Here is a 24,045-nt window from a genome sequence, read left to right as displayed (position 1 = left end):
TCACGATGATGCAAACAACAAAGATGCAAAAGGGAGGGTAGTGTGCAACTGGGTCTACCAGCCCTGGGACCGGCAAGAGATTCTGACATTCCGGAAATCTCTGCCTGACCTACGTAAAAACCCCACTGCCTTCTATACTGAGTTGGGTACAGCCCTAGGATCAACGATTATGACCCTGGCTGACATCGACTTGTTTTTCGGGTTATGCCTACCAGCTGATGTGTGGAAGCAAATCCGGAAAGTCGAACACGTTGAGCTGTTTGGACATAACTGGTCACAACTCGATGGCATAGATAAACAACGAGAACCCGGACAAAAGCCTTTGAAAGCCATTTTAGACCTCCCGGATAAAATCGTACAGAAATTAAAAACCCTGATCCCCGAAAAGAAAGTGGACTGGTCGATAGTAACGGCCTGTCGCCAGAAACCTCAGGAGGATGTATCGGAATACTTCTCCCGGTTTGAAACGGTGTTCTCCGATTACAGCGGCCAGGACTTGACCACTGCAACCGGACACCATCTGTTTGTCCAGAATTACGTTAAGGGTCTATCACCAGAGGTCTCACAGAAACTGCAGGCCAGCGAGAGTAGCTGGGCAGCCTCCAAACCTACGGCTATCCTCCAGATGGCCCAATATTATGAACATCAGAAAAACGAAAACGATAGAGCAACAGAGAGAAAGAAGAAAGACTTAAAGGAGAGGGTGATGATTGCTCAACTGCAAGGGGTGACTATAGGACGAGACCAATACCGGGGAAACCATCAGGTGAACGTCCCTAAAACTGCACCTCCCAAGGACCGCACTTCGACTCCCCACATTGGGCCTACAGACATTAGAGAGGACCAGTGTGCTTTTTGTAAAGGAACGGGCCACTGGAAATCTCAGTGCCCAGTTCTTTTGGAAATCATCAGAAATAGAGATCCTAGGGATATAACAAGTGGACCGAGAAATAGGGGACTGCAGCGAGGGCCCCCAAACGACGCAACTAACGATAGATCAGGCAGGCCAAACACATTTGACCGACCCAGACAGAACCAATGCCAACAATCCGACTACGATGATGTTCATGACTTTGCATAGGACTGCCTAGGGCAAGGGAGGGATCCAGTCGAGCTCCATGTTGACCAGCAAGGCCCTTCCGTCACTGCTAAGGTCTTGGGTACAAAGTCACCATTCCTGGTAGACACTGGCGCAACACGTAGTGCGTTATCTAAACGACTGATTCCAAGGGCACCCTTGTCTGGCTCACTAATAACATCGACAGGTTTCGATGGAACGCCCTCCACTAACCCTTTGTCCGCCCCGATCCTCTTCGACTTAGAAAACAACACCACTGACGCCACGTTTTTGCTTTCCTCCAATAGCCCTGACGCAATTATGGGACTCGACTTACTGAAACACTTCCGAGCCACAATTAGATGTTCTCAAGACGGAGTTCGAGTTTTCCTTTACGACAACCCCGTTCTGCTTAGACATTGCCCTCCCAGACGCATGTTTTCCATCACCGATGCTGACACATCCCTGCTTGACACTCTGCCTCCGTATCTGTGGGCCAAAACGGATTCAGATGTAGGGCGCATGATGATTGACCCAGTGCACATTACTGTCCGGCCAGATGCAACACTCCCAAGACTTCCACAATATCGGATATCGCCCGAGGGCGAGAAGGCATTGGTAAAGATCATTCAGTCACTGATAGACGCAGGAGTGGTAGAGGAAGTGGTTAGCAACGTTTGCAACAGCCCAATCTTGCCCATCATCAAAAAGCAAGGAGAGGGAGATGAGAAAGCGTACCGCTTTATCATTGACCTTCGAGAGATCAACAAGGCGGTGGTACCCCAGTACCCCGTGGTCTCAGACATCACCACCATCCTGACTTTGATTCCCTCTACTGCCACCGCCTTCACTGTCATTGACCTTAAAAACGCATTCTTTTCCATCCCCATCCACCCAGACAGCCGATATCTCTTCGGCTTTACCCTCAAAACCCGCTCATATAGGTTCTGCCGAGCACCCCAGGGCTACACAGAAAGCCCCAGCATCTACAGCCAAGCCCTCAAGAGACAACTGGATCAAGTCCAGTTACCCGACGGAGTGGTGTTAGTGCAATATGTCGATGACATCCTTTTGGCAGCCGATACCACTCCATTAGCTGTCACAGCCACCATCCAACTCCTACACTTCCTTGCAGAAAATGGCCACAAGGTCTCCAAGAAGAAGTTGCAATTCTGCCAACCCCAGGTCACCTACCTAGGCCACCTTTTGTCCAAAGACGGAAGGAAACTCACTCCCGACCGGATCCAAACCATTCTTGAAACTCCTATCCCTAAGACCCAAAAACAGGTTCGCTCCCTACTTGGCCTCACCTCCTTCTGCCGACAGTGGTTACCCAACTTTAGCCTCACAGTAAAACCGCTGCTTGCACTGCTAGCTAAAGACGTCCCTTTCCCACTCCCTTGGACCTCTGAGTGTCAGACCTCCTTCACGCAATTACGAGACGCCCTTTGTTCGGCCCCTGTGTTAGGTACTCCCGATTACACGAAGCCCTTCTCCCTTTACACTCACGAAAGGGAAGGGTGCGCTTTATCTGTCCTGACCCAATCCATTGGCCCAAAGCAACGACCGTGCGCTTACTTCTCTGCCACTCTTGACCCTGTAGCCAGAGCCTTGCCTGCCTGCCTTCGAGCTGTAGCTGCTGCTGCGATCTCTATCCGACAGAGTGAGGGGATCGTGCTCTCGAATTCCCTCACGGTATTAGTACCCCATGCAGTTGACACCCTCCTAAACCAAACCAAGACGCAACACCTGACGAGTGCCCGACTGACTGGATACGAACTGACTCTGCTCGCATCCCACATCACTCTGAAGAGATGCACCACACTGAACCCGGCAACTCTGCTACCCGTACCAGAAAACGATCCCAATGCGCACCCTGTGCATGACTGCGTGACCCTTACGGACGAACAGACTAGAAGCAGGGTTGACCTCAGAGACACGGCTTTTCCTGACCCTGACGGAGAGCTGTGGGTGGACGGTTCTTGCATCAAACTCCCCGACGGCACCACTTCAGCTGCCTATGCAGTCACCACGGCTCGAACTGTGGTCGAGACAGCCCGCATCACGCAACGATCTGCCCAGGCAGCGGAACTGATTGCCCTAACACGAGCCTGCATTCTAGCAGCAGGAACCACAACGAACATTTACACCGACAGCCAGTATGCCTTCGGGGTGGTTCACCATTTTGGGCTCCTCTGGAGGGAGAGGGGATTCTTGACCTCACACGGCACCCCCATTCTGCATGGGGACCTAGTCTCCGCCTTGATCGAAGCCGTCCTTCTCCCCAAAAAGCTTGCAGTCATCAAATGCCAGGCACACAAGAAGGTGACGGACATTATAGGACAAGGAAATGCACTAGCTGACATCACTGCCCGAACGACAGCTGAAAGTAGGACGACAACACATATGTACGTGACCAGGTCACAAGCAGAAAAATGGACTGATGCTAGGGATACTATTAGGGACATTCAAATGGCTAGCACACAGCACGAACTAACAGAATGGACATGGGTGGTATTGAAAGATGACGAAGGCTGCTGGCGGACAAAAGACACAAACAAATGGTTGCTACCTGACTCGTACTTGATTCCCATACTGACTATGGCGCACTCCCCTGCCCACATAGGATCAGCCCCCATGATTGAACTTGTCTCCAAAGTTTGGCACAACGATAAAATCACGGACTCCGCCAAACGTCTGGTCCAACAATGCTTGATATGCCTACAACACAACCCCGGGAAAGGAACTGTAGTACCCCGGGGAGGGTTTGGGGTCCCAAATCACCCGTTTGAAGTCCTGCAGATGGACTACATCCAACTAGACAGATGTCAAGGCCTGAAATATGTACTTGTTGTGGTATGCGCATTTAGCAAATGGGTGGAGGCATACCCAACCCGTGACAACACTGCTATGGCCACAGCAAAAGTTCTGTTGAAGGAGTTTTTCCCCCGTTACGGCCTTTGTTGAATTCTGTGGAGCGACAATGGCCCCCACTTCGTAGCCGAAGTTATCCAACTTATTTTGAAAGGGTTGGGTGTAAAACAAAAGTTCCACGCAGTCTTCCACCCCCAATCTGCTGGTCTAGTTGAACGACATAATGCCACACTGAAACTAAAATTGGCCAAAATAGTGGCTACCACAGGACTGAAATGGCCGGACGCACTCCCACTGGCATTACTCTCAATGCGTTCCACCCCTACCAAACACCACTTGACACCATACGAAGTTGTATTCGGCCGACCTATGAATGTCTGGTCTGCACCGAAACCAACTTCCATTCATGACGTCCCGGACGTCCTAATGTCTGATTACTTATGCCAGCTGACTAAAACACTGTCTGTTATCCATCAACAGGTGCTGCATGCCATCCCTGACACTTCCAGGGGTCCCGGACACACCATCCAACCTGGGGAGTTCGTCCTGATCCGGAACTTCCAGCGTGCCAAGAGTCTGGAACCCAGGTGGACGGGCCCCTGGCAAGTCCTCATCACCACCCGAACAGCACTTCGAGTGGAGGGAAAACGCAACTGGGTGCATGCGCACCACTGTAAGAAGATCTCCTCGACCCTGGCCACGACAGAAAACATCGACAACCAAGAAGAGCTCCTGAACAAGGACCGACCGTCACTGACCTGCTATCCTGATACCGAAGCACTCGAACTCTCAAAATTCTCTGATCCTACTATACCATCCAGAGAAGGGTATTTCCTGCGCCGAAGGGAGGGAGCTCCGGTTAAGCAGACCACGGACTAAGTTGAATCTCAGAACGGTGACCTAAACACAACCAAGGGTTACCGGGAGAGAAGCTAAACGAAGTCTGAGGTTCTGCCCACCACCGAGCACCTTGAAGATGATGGAAGCGCCAGATAAGAAGATGATGGAAGCGCCAAATAGGAAGATGATGGAAGCAACAGGAAATACCCACTACAGAAACCCAAGAGCAGACAGACTCCTCAGCTCAAAGACAATTGCACTCTTCATCACAATCCTTTTCTGCTTTCTCCTCATGACCACACTCTGGATTGTGGAAGAAAATACACCTGCTCACGAAACATTCCTGACTACTGCTCAGCCTACCACCATGAAGGAGCATTATTTGATTTCGCTCTCTCCCCAACTCAGAGAGAGGCGAAAGGAATTTTGGAATAACTCTTTCATACAACTACTTCACCAGCACAACCTTGCCACCAATGCCACCAACTGTTGGATCTGTGGGTTGCTACCCCACGCCACTGGACACTCAATACCATTCATCCCTTCACCTTTCTCAGTTCACGGCTCTTGTCTTGCTTGGCTGATCCTTCTGCAAGAAAGCTATAAGGACAATGCCACCTCCAGCAAAACCGTAACGCATTTCTACCATGGGGCCTGGCGGAACAGAACAAAGACACACTTCTGCCCGCAGACCACCAACAACACAATCCACTTGGACATTCCTGCTAAAGAGCAAATTGAAATGCAGGTATTCAATAATCCAACTAGAACCACCTTCTCCTACCTGCGAAAACGAACGGCTGCCACTCTGACTGTGGCCCTGTCAGTTATCAACGTCACCGGCCACATGTGCATAGAAGGGCTTGGGACTCAGCTGGTAGGCCACAGTGCTTGCCGGTTTTCCAGAACTCTGGACTCCACCGACCCACCTTCCTTTGTGGCATCCCCAAACATGTATTTCGTCTGCGGCACGAAGGCTTACACCTGGCTCCCCAAAGGCTGGGGGGGCACTTGTTTCATTTCCTTCATCCTTCCTCCGACATATGTGGCACCAGCAAATCATCACAGACAAAAACGAGCCAAGGACATTGAACAAGCCGACTCAACGGGAGCACAGTTCCTCGATGCTATGAAGGGACTTGTCCCCCTCTGGGGCCCGATGGCAAACAGCCGTGCCATCCGACATCTGACCCAAGCAGTCGAGACAACAATGAACATCACAGCTGGGATCCTTGCTAATAACACCGCCGAGCTTCAAGCGGTCCGCTTGGTGGCTCTCCAGAACCGCCTTGTCCTAGATGTGGTTCTTGCGGACCGTGGTGGAGCATGCCGCATTATTGGGTCCAGCTGCTGTACGTACATACCGGACAACTCACCCTCAGTGTACAAAGCCATCGAACATCTTCATAGACTCTCTTCAGAAGTCCACCAAGAACAAGAAGAATGGTCACTTGGTGGGTGGTTCTGGAACACCGTTAAGAACTGGGGCTGGAGACTATTCACCATTATCCTGATTCCTGTAGTTGTGATATGCGGTTTATGCTTAGGAATTCAATGTCTGCCACCTCTGTGTACATTATGCGTAATTGTATTTGCCCTAAGACTGTGGACTCTGGAAACGAACGTATGAGAGCACTATATGATGCCGAGGTTAGGAATTTGATGAAGATTGACATTGAGTAAGCAAGATTGGCTAAGATATGTTGAAAAGGGAGGACTGTTAAAGATTAGACTGCAAACGTCAACATTATCGGCGCCATCTTGCCCCTTTCAAGCTCATTCGTGCGCATAGGCGGCAGCCATTTTAGGTACCATGACCTTTCTACCCCTCGCTGATAGCCAGCGCGTCTCTCTCTCTCTCCTAACCTCACAGGCATCCCCCGCACGCTGACAACCCCCTCGCTCTCAAATGCCTTGGGTCATAAACCCCTCTTCAGCGCAGATCTGCCTCAGAATCCCATCCTGTTCCCAGCGCGACACCTCCCTTCATTCCTTTCATAGTCTCAGGCCCTTTGATGCAAACCCCCTCTTTCCTGTGTGCCCGTCTGTCTTCCTTGTTCCCAAGCCACCACCTGGCCCTGCGGATACTGTTTATTACTCCATACTGTAGGAAGCCTCCCCTCCCCATCAAAAGACCCTCGAGCCGATCAAAGCCCCCACCCTATGAGATCCGATCAAACTTCACACATTCCGTGAATCGGCGGAATGTCCTGCTGCGCGATAATCATCACCTGTTGTGACCGGGGTGGGGAATTCAACTGTAAATGTATGTGGGAACGGGCCTGAGGGGGAGATTACGAGGATGTTCTTTCATATATCAAAGTGTTGCAAGAATGTGTTACGTGCAATAAAGATCATAAACCTGAGTATAAGAGGCCAGGCCTCAGAGATGCAGGCAGAGCACCTCGTGACGATACTTGCTGTCTGAATTGATGTGTTCTCCTCCGGAGAGAATAAACCCTCGTTTCCTGCCTTTCAGTCTCCAGCGCCTGCTTCTTCATTGAGTAAATATTGGTGGGTCATAGAGGCGATACTGCCGGGCAACACAAAAAGGGTCTTTGGTTACTGGTTGTCTACGACCCCTTTTACAATGGTCACTTATTTCATGGCACTGCACCAGGGATTGGCTGGTGCTTATAGTCCAAACTGCCGCAAGGAAATCTTTGGAACTTAAAGTAGAGATCCAAAAACTAGAAATCCAGTTAAAAGCTTTCATTTCACCAGCAGACATAAAGAAAGGTTTGGAAGAAATGAACCAACAAATGAAGGAATTTGAGGCTACTTTGAAACAAAGTAAATTTAACAAATTAAAGAAAGATAAGGATCGGTTCACCCCTGAAAGAGCCTACCCATAAACACGAGCAGACTATGTGATGAAAGATAACGCAAGTGACACGGACAGTGTGAACTCTGATGGTAGCACTTCAAGTACCAATTCAGGAGGTTTCTCACAAAAGAAACAAAGAGGAGGGTTTCGACAGCAAAGATCTCAATTCCCCCGCCAGAGAGGCTGGCGAGGTTTCCAAGGACCTCAATTCAATCCATATCAGAACCCTTTTCAGTTTCCACAGTATCAGTTTGTCCCTCCACAAATGGGACAAATGTACCCCCAATGGGTTCCAGAACAAACCCATGCACCCCAGAATGCTCAGCCTTTTTTATCCTGGGGCCAGGGATCCCGCAGGGGGAGGAACAAGAAGGGCAACAATGTCAACTGACAACCCACAGAGGAAACAGACCCGCGGGTCCTGACGAGGAGCATGACGGCGAATCAAGCTTCTACGAGCAAGAGGGGGACCTAGTAATCAACATAACCCCATGGCCTCTCACTGAGTTGCAACAAAAGGTACTCAATAAGGGCCTGGGATATGTTCCTACCAACAAACCGGACGTTTTCCTACTGCATAAGGAAATGCAGGACTTTATAAGAACTATTAAGCTGAGGGCCTTTTTCAAAGACAAAGAACCCCCTTTGGAAAATTCGGACACAGGGTTGAAACCTAGGTCGACTGCCACTGGATAACCAACTTCCGGTAGAGGTGTTGGCCTTTGAAAAAGCAGTTATGCAGGAACTAAAAAGTTTGGAAACCAAGCACAGGGTGTTCCAAAATATGAGCAGAATGGAGAATGAGGCAATAAAGGAATTGAAACTCAATAAAAACCTTACCATAAAACCTGCAGACAAGGGTGGAGCAGTGGTTATTCAAACCACCATAGCCTACGACAAAGAGTGTAGGAGACTTCTCTCTGACAGTAGAAATTACCAGGTCTTAGCTGATGACCCCACGGAACCCTTACGAATACGAATTGGAGGTATGATTGAGGAGGCTCTTGCACATGACTGGTTGACCAAAAAAGAATCAGAATTCTTAGTTCAAAAGAATCCCCGGATTCCTTATTTCTACACTATACCGAAAGTGCATAAGATCCTCGAGAACCCACCGGGACGCCCAATTGTCTCCGGCATTTCATCAATTTTGGAACCACTGTCCAAATTCGCCGATGCCTTTCTGAGACCCCTAGTACAGGCCACCGACACGTATCTGAGAGATACAAAAGCGGTATTACAACTGTTACAAAATCAGACTTTTGATCCTACCTCTCAGATGCTCCTGAGCCTTGATGTAGAGAGCCTCTACACGAGCCTCCCACATGATGAGACTCTACAAACTATCGAGGAAGTACTTCATTCTACCAACTGGAAATACCACACCCCTCGCAGTGTAGTGATGGAATGTATCTCACTAGCGCTCACAAAAAACTTTTTTGAGTAAGAGGGCACGCTATTTTGGCAGAGCCACGGGACTAGCATGGGAAGCACTTTTGCCCCTAGCCTGGCGGGACTCTATGTCCACCACCTGGAATCTTCCAAGATCCTACACCTCAACAACCCCTACAGGGGTAGGATCCATACATGGCGAAGATATATTGACAATATTTTGGTTATCTGGGAAGGAGATGAGAACTCAATCTCTGAGTTCATGCATTGGCTTAATACCCAGAACGCATTCCTTAAATTCACTCACCAAATGTCAAACAGCACCATGGTTTTCCTGGACCTTAACATTTATCATGAGGCAGGCGTCTTGAAGACGGAGACCCATTTCAAACCGACGGCCAGGAATTGTCTCCTCAGATTTGACAGTTTTCTTCCACGTCACCTGAGGGAGAACTTACCGTATGGACAGTTCCTTCGCCTACGTCGGAACTGCAGTGACATTGCGAAATACAAAACTCAGGCAAAGGATCTCAGCATAAAACTGAAACAAAGAAAATATCCCGACCAGGTGATCCAGAAAGCTATGAAAAGAGCTAGAAACAACAACCGGGAGGCCCTCTTGGAGGACAACCCACAGAAAGACAACCAAGCTGATAGAACAGTCTGTGTTACCACATATAGCCCAGTAACCAACCAGGTTACAAAACTGGTCAACAAACATTGGCGTATATTAACAAGTGGTACTTTATCACTGGAAAAACCACTGTTTGCACACAGACGGGGTAGAAACTTGAGAGACATGCTTGTCCACACAAGACCCCCTCCAATCAGAGAAAAACAACCAAGACTACAGGGAGTACAGGGCCACCATCCCTGTGGCAACTGCAATAACTGTCATCTCACCAAAAAAAGCCAAACTCTTACTTTTTCCAATGGAACTAATTGGGAACAACGCACGTTTACCAACTGCAACAGCAAGAATGTTGTATATTTAATCACATGTCCATGCGGAAAAGAGTATGTGGGAATGACAACAAGACCAGTGAAAGTTAGAATTAACGAGCACAAAAGTAACATTAGGTGCAAAAAGCTAACAACAAAAATGTCAGCCCACTTCATTGAACATCAACACTGTGTCAATGAGTTACAGTGGACAGTGATCGAACAGCTGCCTTCTGAGGCAGGACTTTTGGAAAAAGAACAACGGTGGGTGTTCCGCCTTGGGACCGATACTGCCGGCCTCAATGACTGCATTCCATGGAACCTGCTTAGATGAATAACATCATACCATCTCTTACAAACACTATATTTCTGCTACTAATGGGATTGTTCTTGTCAATTGGTCCTCTCAAAATAACCAAAAAAACCCTTATCACTGCTACCTTCGGGACTTCTGTCCCCAGTAACATTGCTTTTTTCTAACATGATCCTACCCATTAATAGGCTTAATTTTCTATTCATTTTCGAGTCTCGAGGGTCTTAAATATGCCTCATGATAACCTTAACCTCTATTCATTTCCAGCCAGCAACACCGCCTATCTATTTATAACAGCACCAATCTTGGGAGCATCTTTTTTCATTAACAGCGTTTCCGAGCAGTGTTATGGCTGTGCACATGCGCGTTTCCTTCCTTACAAGTGTACCGTGCATGAGCGTCTTTTACTTGTCTTCGCGCATGCGCATCGGTAACGATGGCACTGTTCGATGCACGCATGCGCGTCTCGCACTGACTCTTCACTCAGTCGGGCGCGCAATTCCGGATCTATAGGCATAATAGCTCCATATTTGGGCAGTTTCCGAACCTTATCATTCAATTTCCCCCCACTAATTACCAATTAGGATAGTATAAATACGTTACCGGCACATCCCAACGCTCACTTCATCGGAGCAGCGTTGAGGGGAAGGCAGGCAACTGGCTTTGCAGTAACCGTGAGTAGGGTTTCACAACGAGTAGTACTTTTGGTGCTTCTGATGGTTTGTGCTTTAAACAAACTAAATCCCACTAATTAATATTTCTTAGGTTGCTTTACTGAGCAGTATGGAAGGATCCCCCCAATAACACGCATCATGAGGTTATGAGATTGAGAACAATAAGTAAGCCTTCTAACCTGTTTCCCTCTCTTACCACCTTGTGAGGTAGAGTTTCTACACTGTGATTGTATGTCTGTTTGTTGCTGTGTTTGTCCAAATGTATTCTCAAGTAGAATTGTTTACCTTTTTACAGGTTTTTTGAACCTCATTTTGGGTTCACACTTTTATACTAAGAGGATCATTTTTTTCCCTTAGTTTTTGTACTTTAGACCATTGTGTTTATTGTGTTTTCTTTTTACAGATTCTCTGAAAAACGCCAATTGGGCGCAACTGAACTGACCTATATATAAACATTGTTAGGTACATTACACATTGTGGTAATTCTTCTTTTTTAACACTTTTACATTTGCATGTGAGTAAGGTGAGGATATGTGCTTATCCTTGTCCTGAAGAAGGAGCCCCTGCGCTCCGAAACATGTTGACACCTTGAAGTGGTTGTAATACCCTAACACGTATATTTACAACCCCACTCTGCACTTTTTTAATAATACCAGCCGAGGACTTAATAAAATTATTTTTTTCCTACGTGCCAGGTATTTTTTAATTCACTTTCACCTCACCTCACTCACTTTCTCCTTAGTAACACACCCCCACACATAGTTCACTACTTAGTGCACCTGCGTAGTCGTGAGGTGTAGCATGCCGCATCCCGTAGAGGGGTGCGAAGGCCCCGATGATGAAGCATGACACCAAGGGGCCTGTTGGTGTGTGAGGGGCATTTAAACAACACTGTGTGTTCCCCATCACTTTAGGGACCACGACCACTCTGAGTGGATTCTACTTTGTTTACTCGTATTATCTGAATATGACACTAATGCTAGTTCATGAGACTGCATGATTTCTGTTAGTGGGTGTGGGGTTCAGTGAAGAGTCCTGTGGGACTCCACACTGCAGGGGATGATTAGAAGAAGAAAATGAACCTTCATACACTTGGGAGTTCCTATTGCCCAGGAAAGATTCCAACCACTTGATGGCATCCACAGTGATGCCAACTTCCATCATCCTCTTTATGAGTATGGAGTATGATACCATGTCAAAAGCTGCACTTAGGTCCAGCATTATCATTGCTGCTGAACCACTCTGGTCTAAGATAGCCACTGAGGAACTCCACTCTATCAACAGTGTAGTCTTCGTACTACAACCTGCTCTGAAACCTGCCTGGGTGGGATAGAGGATGTCATAAGTTGGCCCAAAAAACTGGACAAGTGTTTGTTAACATGCTTGTCTAATAGTTTACTCACTACCGGAAGTAGGGTGATGGGTCTGTAGCTATCTGTCAGGTGGAGGTTCGCTGTAGCTTTTTTTAGGAGTGGCTCCACTATCACGTTTCCATTATTGGGGAATATGGTCAGTTTCAAGTGAGTTGGTGATTATATCCATGAGGTTAGATAATAAGGAATTGCCACCTTGCCCTAAAATATCAGGAGGGGCGAGGTCCAGAGAAGAACCTGATTTGATTTATCAAGGGTGGCTTCCATAGTTTTGTGGGTCAGAGTAGGGAAAGCCAACAGGATAGGACCTGACCTCTGCCTTCCCCAGGCATTGTTGTTAGGTATGCAAGTTGGTGCTAGTAGGTTCAAGATATTATTTATCTTGTTAATAAAAAAGTTGGCAAACATGTTGCACCATTCCTTTGAAGGCAGTGGGGCTGAGGTACATAAAGGAAGAGTCATGAGGTTGTTGACTACCTTGAATAGTTTCTTAGAGGAATTGGGGCAGTCTCACTTTTTTCTCAAGGTAGGCAACTCTAGCCTGCAATATGGCTTGTTTGTACTTTTTTATGGCTGTTCGATAGCAGTTTTTGCTGTTGTCATTACGCACCCTTCTCCATTCTCTTTCCCTCTTTTTAGCTTTACTTTATTACACGGTAAGCTCTGGAGTGTACCATGGAGCCCTGCCTTTTGTCTGAATAGTTTTTGGAAGTTTGCAGGGGACTTGGGGCTTGAAAGTGTTGTTTAGCTAGTTCTCAAAAGTATTATATCCCTCTGTCGTATCACCCTTTGGGATGGGAACAGATTCGGTGAGAGCATCCGCTTGTTCCCTAATGTTGAGTTTGGACCTAAAGGTCTTGGTTTTAAGGGGTGGGGGATTATGGAGGGATGTTTGAGCGTTGCTTCAGAACGTTTGAGCCAGAAGGGGGCGATATGGTTGTCTGATCATACAATAGGGATTCGTTCCTCTGTAATAAGGTTGTCCAGGTTCGTAAAGAGAGGGTCTAGAAGGTGCCAATGACTTTGAGTAGGAGTCTTTACTGTTTGGCATATAAGAAGAGCTTCTAGATCTTGGGTTAGAGCCTTTCAGTTTCACAACCATTTTGCTCAAAGTGCATATTTAAGTCCCTCAATAAAGTAAGATTAGCTTTTTGAATGCTACATTCAGCCACAATCTTAGGTAAAGCTGCTGGAAATTAAGTGACTGTCCCAGTGAGACGGTACATAAGAATGCCTGAGAAGGTGAAGGTAGGTGCAAACTTCAGTAAGAATTGAAGACTCTCGCAACCATCTATCTCAATAGTATTAAAGGTGGCCTTACAATCCTTCTTTAAAATTATGGCCACCCCTCCTCTTCTCTGTTCACTGATAAGGTTGGCATGCTGAGAGGGTTAAAGAATAAAATACAACTGGAGCCGTTAGTGCATAAGACAAGGAAGGCTCCTTTGATGATCAGAGATGAATTGTGAAAGGAACTGAGAAAACTGAAGGAACAGGACATAAGTGAACTGAACGCGAAATCAGAACGGTCATCTCTGGTGGTACTTGCGTGGAAACCCAATGGGTCATTACGCATGTGTGTTGAATTAAGAAACTTAAATAGTAGGATCTGGGGGGACAGGCATCCGTTGCCAAACATTACACAATTACTCTTATTGATAAAAAGAACAAAGTATTTTACTACATTGGATATGGCATCTGCGTACCACAGTTAGTTTTTTTTAATCACAAATCACGTCATTTAACCTCATTTATCACTCCAGAAGTAACATTCTGCTTCAAGAGGATACCATTTGGGGTAGCTTCGGCCTCTACAATTTTCTAATGTCTAATGAAATCCCTGTTCGAAGAGGTAGAGGGGGGCATCTGTTTCCAGGATTATTTGTTGGTGTGTGCTGGTGACAGGTCAAGTCATTACCAAATAGGTACTCGCAAACTGCAAATGCAAGTTTAAGGGTGATAGGGAGCCAAAAAGCCCTGATGCACCCCCAAAACAAGTAAGTGTGCACATGTGGCGCACATACATGCCAGAAGGGCATGTGTGTGTGCCACATGGCACTTAGAAAAATGCATGTTTTAGCATTTTTTAACGGAATCGCAAATTATCATCCCCTTGAAAATCTCAGTAATTTGCGATTCCTTAATGCAGTCGCAATCTCAGATTGCTTCTTGCATTGCATTTGAGGGATCGCAAATTATGATTCCTTAAATTGTATTGTATTGTATTGTAATTGCATTTATATAGCGCTTACTACCCCTGACAAGGCGTCGAAGCGCTTTTTCGGCAAGTAGCATGCTACTCCGGGACCCATAGATGATTAGTGTTGAATTAGTATAGTGAAACATGCAAGTGCATTTTAAGTGTTGGATAGGTTAGTCAGTTATTTGGATTTGGAATGATAGCAGAAGGATAGAGGAGGGAAAAGGTTTGTATTTATATAATGCTTGTTGACCACGCTATTCAGCAAGCCCATAAAGTATTAGTGGTGAATTAATATGGTGAAACATGAAGTAATTTCAGTGGTGGATATTTAGTCAGATTATTTGGAGTGTGAAGGATAGTGGAGGGATAAAAGGGGAAGAAAGGTTTTGGTTGGTTCATCTCTGGTAATTAAAAGGCTAAGATGCTGAGCGTGGTTTGATAACTCCAGAGCCCAGGGATGCTGCCATGTTTCAAAATGAGCAGCTCTTAACAAACGACCTGTTTGAAGAAACTGCCCTCTCGTCCTGAATGTGTTTGCAAAATTGGTAATCGCAAATTTTGGGGTTTGGGCTTGATGCATCCCAAATGGCTAATCACTGGTCGCAATTGTCCTCTTTGCGACCAGTAATTAGCTGCATGCATGTGCCCATTTGTCACTTTTTACCTTGTCATGGATGGTGTGCTAATCCTAATCCTATGCTTAAAAAGTCTGCTAGAAATACAAACATTTGAGGTGAGCATATGTGATTTTACATACATAGCAAGAGAAAACTAATCATTGCAAGCTTTGCTTCTCATGAGTCACATTCCAAGAGAGAGAGAGAGAGAGAGAGAGAGAGAGAGAGAGAGAGAGAGAGAGAGAGAATACCTAATAGGTAACTCTGTAATATGGGGCTAAATTGCTATTGAGGATTTCTTGTGACGTATATTTTTTATTCATTGATTTTGGTACTATTTCGAAAGATTTACACCCTTTGAACATTTTCCATTTGGTATTCATTGTTTGTTTGAGACTGCAGGGACACCTGCCAATGTTTTGAGAAATGTTTTTGTAGCAGGTAGTGTTGTAATATTTAAAATGTGCATTATGTATGTATGGCACATTTGTAAAGCGCAACTGTCACCCAACGGGTATCCTGGCGCTGTGATTATGCAACAATGGTAATTATTATGACTCAAATTTTAAATGCAAAGTGCGTTGTAAGGAAATTAAAAACAGGCATTCTAAAATGTGCTTTTCTTTTGTGGCACATTAAGTATATAGAGCACGTTTAACAAGAGTTATATGAAGAAAGAAAATAAAGTGCAATGTGGAACAATGGAACTATCTGCTGACAGGGCTCTGAGACTAAAATGTTTATTTTCACTCACTTGGGTTTGCAATACTGAATATCGACTAAAACATATCTACTTCCATTAAAACAGAAGTCACAATATATACAACCTATATTTATAATAAAACAAGACAAAAATGTTCATTCCATAATATAATTTTGCAAAATTCAAAAAACATATTTCTTTCAAAAATATAGATTACAATAATATAGGCTTTTAAAATTAACACTAAAGTTTAAAAAAAATGAAAACCAAGATATAGTGTAAAAATATAAAATACTTATTTTAAAATATGAAGTGTATTTATTTAAAATGTATTTTTAATTTAAAAATATATTTTATATAATTTAAAAAAATTATCTTGTAATTATTCTAATGATAATATGCATTTTAAATTACAATTAATAAAAAAACTATATAACTTACACATTAAAAATATTTAAGTGGCAGAATATAATCAATTAAAAAATTCAAGTAATTTTATAAACATCAATCTATTTGAAAATACAATTTAAATTAAAATACATTATTTTCACAAATATTTGAATACAATGTAAAATAATTACATATAAATATACAAACATATAAAACTATTTTAATAATTTTACATTGTTGATAAATTAATTGATATTTTGGGGTTACGGGGCAGGTTTACTACTCCCACTCCAAACAAAACTTCACTGAGAAAGAAGTTGGACTCCAGGGTGGGGCTGGGACGCACAATGTACTAATCTACTGTTTTGCAACTATTGAAATGGAACTCGATTCTACCTGTTTAGTAGACACTTTGGTCCTGAGACCATTAATTACTCCTCTAAAAAATCTAGGCATCACTGCCTGATCCGCAGATGGACCACAACTGATTAACTCCCAACTGTGCTGGTCCAGCCTCCTCACTGCCCTCCTTTTTCTACTGCACACTTTTTCTCCTCCTCCTTTTCTTCCACACTTCAATTTAACCTAAATTGTATATTATTGTGATAAACTGGTTTGCCACTATTCACCCTATTTGGTTGGTTGTTCCCCACTCTTTCGGCGTGGGTTTCCTGTCAATTTCAGTCTCCCAACGCATTTGGCTCTGAGGTTTGGGGACCTCTGAAGTTGGCCCTATCAGTCGATACAGTTTGGAGACCATGCGTTTCTCAGATGTCTTTGAAGGAGCCAGTGTTCAAAGGGAGTGAGTTGCCAATCGGTTCCGGTGTGAACAGAGGGATGCATTATCAAATGATGAATCTGAGTGTAATGCCAAACTTCCGATTCTGTAAGTGCGAACTCTGTATGTAGGGACTCAAAAGGGAGGGAGCCCTCCAGATCGAACAAGTAGCCAACTGACCTACAGCCTGCTTGGTTCTAGACCTGAAATATGGGATCATGTAAGCCCGGTTTAAAGTCCGAATTCTTAACTATGGTGGTTAGTGGTGAAGGAAAGGACATTAGCCCCCTCTGTGCTGCTAATCCATCCCAAATGGTCAGTAATGCTTTAGTGATGGGGGAGAGGTACAGAGTTTTGGGTCGCCCTTGCTTGGGGAGGAAGGGGATGCTCCATAAAGCTTGCCCAGCCAGTGCCCTATCCATGAACAGCCAGCACTTCTCTGATTTTGCCCGCGACCATTCCACAAAGACTCTAAGTTTGGTGGCTTGGTAGTAGCGGTAGAGGTCCAGGAGTCCTAGGTCTCCCTCTGTTGGGGGTCTATAGCTAAGGTCTCTGTGAAGGCGCCTGTCCACCCCCGCAAATCTGTTTACCCTCTGTTAGAGAGATCACAGTGTCCCGGTAGGTGGTATAGCAGGTAGTACCTGGAAGAACAACAAAATCTTGGGGAGGATCGTCATTTTGATTGCAGAGATTCACCCTAGCCAGGATAGGGAATAGGACCGCCACCGGTGTTGGTGTGACTTGATCTAGGGAGTCAGCATCTAATAGTTAAGGTCTACTGTGTCAGTCAGAGTGGGGATGATTTGGAGGCCAAAGTAGGGAAAGGATGTCAGTGCCCCCAGAATAGGCAAAGCTCGCCAAATGGAAAGTGCGAATAAGGTGTGTGGCCGGAGAGTGAGGTTAAGGCCTGAGGTTTGTGAATATTTATCTTGAAGCCTGATGATTGGCTGAAGGTCTCCAGCTCGCCTAGAAAGGGCGGTTAAGAAGTGGAAGGTTCATCCAGGGACACTATAACATCATCCGCGTATAAGCTTGTGATGTGTTGTTCCCCTCTGAATTGGATCCCCGTTATCTGTGGGTTAGTGCAAACTTTATGGGTCATGGGCTCCATGTAGAGGGCGAACAACAGGGGTGACAACGGGCATCCCTATTTAGCTCCCCTACCAATGCGAAGTGGGGCAGAGGACCATCACTTGAGGAGGAGCACCTCTGTGGGTTGGGTGTAGCAACTAAGGATCCACCTTACGAAGCGGTCACCCAGGCCAAAGTGTACGAGGGTTGCTGCTAGGTAGGGCCAGTAGACCCTGTTGAATGCTTTCTCAACATCGACAGCGAGGAGCATCCTCTCCTGATCATACATCTAAGATTTATCCATAAGATGAAGGATTTGCCTGGTGTTATCACTGCACTGCTGTTGAGGCACAAATCTAGCCTGGTCCGGTCAATAAGGACTAGGAGTAAAGGGTTGAGCCGGGTAGCGAGAATGCCTGTTAAAAGCTTAATATCCGTGTTTAAGAGAGAAATAGGTCAGTATGAGGAGCATTGAGTTTTGTCCTTCCCAGTCTTTGAGATTACCACAATCGCTGTCCTGAGCATAGAGGGGGGAAGTGAAACAGAGTCCCCAATCACGTTGAACAGTCTGGTGAGGAAAGGCGCTAGGATTTGACAGAAGGTCCTAAAGAAGGAGACCAGGAAGCCATCTGGGTGCAGAGACTTCGATGATTTTTGGCGGGCTACGCTAGAGATAACTTCTTCAATTCGAATCGGTTGGTCTAGCTCAGACACCTGGGCAGTCGTCAGGGAGGTGGTAACAGCATCTTTAAGGTATGTTGGTACTGCGTCAGATTGGAGCTCCAGTGCATATAAATGGTCTGGTAATAGTCATGAAAGGACTCTGCAAAGTGCGTGTCCTATGTCTTTTCCCATCCCTCAGTGTCCATAACCTTTTGGACTCACTTTTCCAGGCGTTGGATACGCATCCTGTTAGCTAAGAGAAGGCCAGAGCAGTCGCCGCCTACATAAAACCTTTTTTTTTTTTTTTAAGTGGTTCTAATTTTTATTGAGAGTTCATAAACATACAATGTAATACATAAAAACTTTTCATTGTAAATACATAAATACATAAATACCAACATTAATAAAAATTCTCTAGCATTATGATAAAAGGAGGAGCACGAACCAGCCTTCACCAAAAGCACCTAAGAATGGTAGACATACATTATAGCTACGATGGAATAGTAGCCATTAAACCCTTGCCGCCCTCCAGACAGCAACTGGTGCCCAAAGTCGTAGACCCATTTCCCTTGTTTTAATGCCCTTTAGCTCATACAGTGCTTCCTCAATATTGTGTATTCCCAGCATCCTACAGATCCACATTTGAAAGGTTGGTGATTCAATATCCTTCCAGGCTGCACTGATTAAAATCCTCAATACTGCTACAGCTATAAAAACTAGAGCTTCAACCTCAATGCTCAAATTCAATTTAACATCGCACCCAATAATCAACAAAGTTGGGGATAGATTAATTCTGACATCTAGCAGCCCCTCTAAAAACACCTCGATCTCAGCTTTGATAGTCTCCAATTTCTCACATCCAAAAAACATGTGTGTAGTATCAGCTGGGCCTTTTCCACACCTCGGGCAGTTACTATCCGCCTTCTTCCCCCAGGCAAATAATTTTGCCGGCGTGTAATACAAGTTAAAGAAGTGTTGGGCCCTTAAGTTGGGTGATCGCAGAAACCTTTTATCCATTGCAAGGGCCCTATCCAAATCTACTTCCGGGTCCCCCAACTTTGTGGACCAGGCTGATTCTGTCTTAACCATATCATCCGATGACCCTTCTATAAATATTTTGTATATTTCCCTAATTCTGTGGCCTCCCACCTTCAGATACTCCAGTAATTCACAGCTCTTTGCCAGGACAACACAAGGCCTTATTGATTTGATTCCATTAACCAGCTGTAGATACTTGAGCTCTTGACAGCCCTGTAGCGAGTAGCGCAGCTTGAGATCTTTCAAAGGTCTACACTCGTCCTTTTCCATTATTTGCCCCAGCGTAACAATACCCTGTCTCTCCCAGTGCCGCCAAGGTCCATCCCTGCTCAGATTTGGGAAGAGTGTCGAATTCCAGAGTGGTGTAAGATGATGGTACCTGGGGATACCTAAGATTTTCTGAACAGTTGACCAAACCCGCCATACATCTTCCAATAGTTTATAGCCAAATTTCTTATAGTAGCTCTTCTGAGTTCTCCTCAATAGCACCCCAATTGCTTTACTACCCAGTGCTAACTGGAAAATTGAGGGTATATCCTCCTGTCTAAAAGTGGGCCCCCCCGGATGGAATAGGATTGCCATATCGATAAGGAGACACGCCCAGTGATAGCTCCTAAGATCTGGCAGCCCCAACCCACCTCTTTCCTGTGGCAGTGACATGTATCTGTTTGATCTCCTTATCTTACCATAATGCCACAGGAAATTCATAAATATGGCTTCAATTTCCTTGATGACCTTCTCTTCAATTTTGAAGGGGATTGCCCTGAATTTATATAGGACCTTAGGAAACATGGTCATTTTGATGACGTTAGCCCTGCCTATTATCGATAAATGAAGTGAGTCCATCCTTTTAAAATCTTTTTCCATTGAGCTCATAAGCGGTGAGAAGTTGTCCTTAATTATATTCCCGGGTTCTGCATCTATTGTTATACCCAGGTAAACTACTGAATCCACATACCTGGATCCTGCTTAACTACATTTTTAGAGCACAATACTTGTGTTTTTCCCACATTTACACGATAGCCCGACAAACCACCAAACTGCCCCGTAATATTAACTAGTTCTCTCATAGCGGACTCGGGGTCATTAGTAATACCTGCTAGGTCATCTGCATATGCAAGAAGTTTGGTCTGGAACCCATTCGTAGCTACAGGCTTAATAGCGACACTGTTCATTATTTGGGTAATTAGAGGGTCAATGTATAGCGCAAAAAGGATTGGTGAGCACGGGCACCCCTGTCTCGTACCCCTTGTTATGTCTATCTTCCCAGATCTTTCATCCATCAGCTGGATTCTTGCCGTTGGAGCGGAATACATCGCCTGAATTGCCTGTAGAAATCTTGGCCCAAATCCCCTTTCCTCCAAAACCTTCCATAGAAAACTCCATCTCACGCGGTCAAAGGCCTTCTCCGCGTCGAGGAGGATCATTGCGACCCTCCCCCCCCTGGCAGCCCCGATATCAAATAGAGTAATGGCTCTTCTAATATGATCCGTAGTACCCTCCCTGGGATAAACCCATGCTGCCAGGGTGAAACCAAGGTCGCAACGATCCTCCCCATGCGAGTAGCCATAATCTTTGCATAGAGTTTATTGTCACTGTTTATCAGGGATATTGGTCTATAAGAACCGGGATTAATCTTTGGTTTCCCTTTTTTATGAAAAATCACTATATTGGTTTCCGCCCATGACTCAGGTATTACTCCGGTATTCATAACACCCTTAAACAGATCCAAAAGTATCGGAGTTGTTTCCTCCCTTAGACTCTTATAGATCTCAAGCGGCAGGGCATCGGGACCCGCAGCCTTCCCACTTGCCAGATCTTGCAGGGCCTCCAATACTTCAGCCATAGTAATATCTTGCTCCAAAGTATCTATGTGGGCCTGTTGTAACTTAGTGCCCATATCTAGCCAACTTGTGTCTGGGACCCCTGCTTCCGCTTCCTCCTGATACAATGCTTGATAATATTTCCTAAAGGCATCTAGAATTTCAGTCGGCTTGTCATACGTTTGACCCTCATATTCTATTTGTGTGACTATATTCTTAGAAGCCACCTGCCTAATTCGTAGTGCCAGCGCTCTTCCTGCTTGTTCCTCCGTTTCATATAATCTGGTCCTCTGCGACTGGTATTCTGCTGCCGCTTTTTTAGCCAGTTGTTTCTAAATCTCTGCTTTTATAGAGTTTACCCTTTCTAGGCTCCCAGTGGATTGTCCCCCTAGAGTTATATCCCTTCTATGTTGTTCCTCAGCTTCAATCAGCTTGCCCATCAGAAGATCTCTTTCTTGGTTAACCCTTTTCCAAATCCGAGTAGTATAGCTGATGGTCTCCCCCCTTAGTCCTGCCTTGAAACTATCCCAAACTACACCCCTGGATGCGCTATACCTATTTGCATTAAAAAAGGCCTGGGACCAGCTATTCATATATCTAATATACTCCCCATCTGCTAATAGTTTCCTATCGAAGGTCCAGGGCCTAGGGTTTTTTTGTGGTTTATTAATATCCATAGTTAAAACTAGAGGGTTATGGTCCGACAAAATTTTTGGGAGTTTGATGATTTTGACCCTACTTAATTGCATGGCCGAGATCATAAAATAATCAAGTTTTGTATATTTGTATATTTATTAAAGGGGTGCGAAAAGTACGTGAACCCTGGGTCATCTGCCTCTAGATTCCCCCATACATCAATTAATCCATGTGACTGCATCATTGAAGTTACCGCTCTATAAATCCGCGGCTTCCTGTCTGTATAGGGGATACCATCCAAAAAGTTAGCTGAGATGTTGAAGTCCCCACATAATACTTTAGGAGCTGTCCAATCCGTCAATTCCTTCTCTATACAATTAAAGACCTCCGGGTCATCTATGTTGGACCCATATAGCGAACATAGAGTAAATCCCAAATTCAATTCGCAGATAGCCCATCTGCCCATGGCATCTGCCTTACACTGTTTGGCCCCCCCAAGCCCAACCTTACTAATAATAGCCACCCCCTTATCATAGAGGTCTGGGAAGAACAAGACAGGGTTTCATATCCTTTTAAGTTTAACCAATGTTTTTTCTTCCAGGGTAAATGGGTCTCCTGTAGGCATATAATATCTAGACCTAATACACGAAGATATTGCTCGAACCTGCCCCTCTTCTTCCAATCATTTAATCCTCCTATATTAAGAGATCCAATCCTGAGCTTAGTCATACCTATATATCAAACATTGCCATCTCATCAACCGATCTAGGTAAATACTAGGTGCATAATAGAAATACAACTTTTGTTTCAGAATTACATTTGCGTTTATGGATACATTGACGATACAAACTCTCTTCATTTTTACATTTTCACCCCCCTCCACGCCCTCACCCACCTCCCTCCATCCTGCCCCCCCTTGTCCTTGTCCTCCCCCCCCTTAGACCCCACCCCACACACCCTCCCTGGTGAGGCGCGCAGACAAAGTCTGTGCATGTGATGGATGCAGCATAGCAGTGGACTCCATTAAACCTACTTAACAGCATAAACCTCAAAAACCAAATCAATACATATCTATTAAACAAAATCAGTACGTAGCTAATAACTAGTGACCACAACACTACCCCAAATGTATATGACCCATAGTGCAGTATCATACCGCTTTCCTGCTTTCCTAACCTCTAAAGCTGCATCTCAAAAAAAGGGAAGAAGAGTAGAAGATCCATACTTTCCATAACGAGCTAGTCCAACCCGACCAGCTCTGACCCTGATTACCCCTTGGGGAAAAAACTCTCATTCCCTCCAAAAAAATTAAAAAAAATAAAAAATTATGCATGATTAGATGATTAGGTTATTACTATTACTATTACTATATAGAGTCCAGGAACTCTTGAGCTTTAATTTCCGAAGAAAAGTACATTGTTTTGCCCAGATAAATTACTTTAAGTTGAGCCGGATTTATGAGATAAATCTGGATTTTTTTATCCTGGAAGGGCTTGATTAGTTGTCGTAGCCTCCACCGCCGTTCCACCGTAGTATGGCAAAAGTCTGGTCTAACTAAGAAGGTGGCCCCCTCGCTGGTTCTCCTCGCATCCGGTCTTGCTTTCTCTGCCACGGATTGTCTCAAGATGAAGTTCCCAAAGAATATCAGAATTGCCCTGGGTTTATCTCCTTCTTTCGTATTCCGGCGGATCTTAAACGGTGTCCGGTGTGCCCTCTGAATTTCTAGGGCCCAATTCCAGCTGGCCAGCTCAGGAAAGGCTTGCTCAAATAGTTTAACTATGAAGGCTTTAACGTCGCCCCTTCCCGACCTTCAGGAACACCAAGGACTCTT

The sequence above is a fragment of the Lissotriton vulgaris genome, chromosome 2_1, assembly GCF_964263255.1.
Source record: "Lissotriton vulgaris chromosome 2_1, aLisVul1.2, whole genome shotgun sequence".
In the NCBI taxonomy this organism is placed as follows: domain Eukaryota; kingdom Metazoa; phylum Chordata; class Amphibia; order Caudata; family Salamandridae; genus Lissotriton; species Lissotriton vulgaris.
This window is presented reverse-complemented; position numbering follows the sequence as displayed.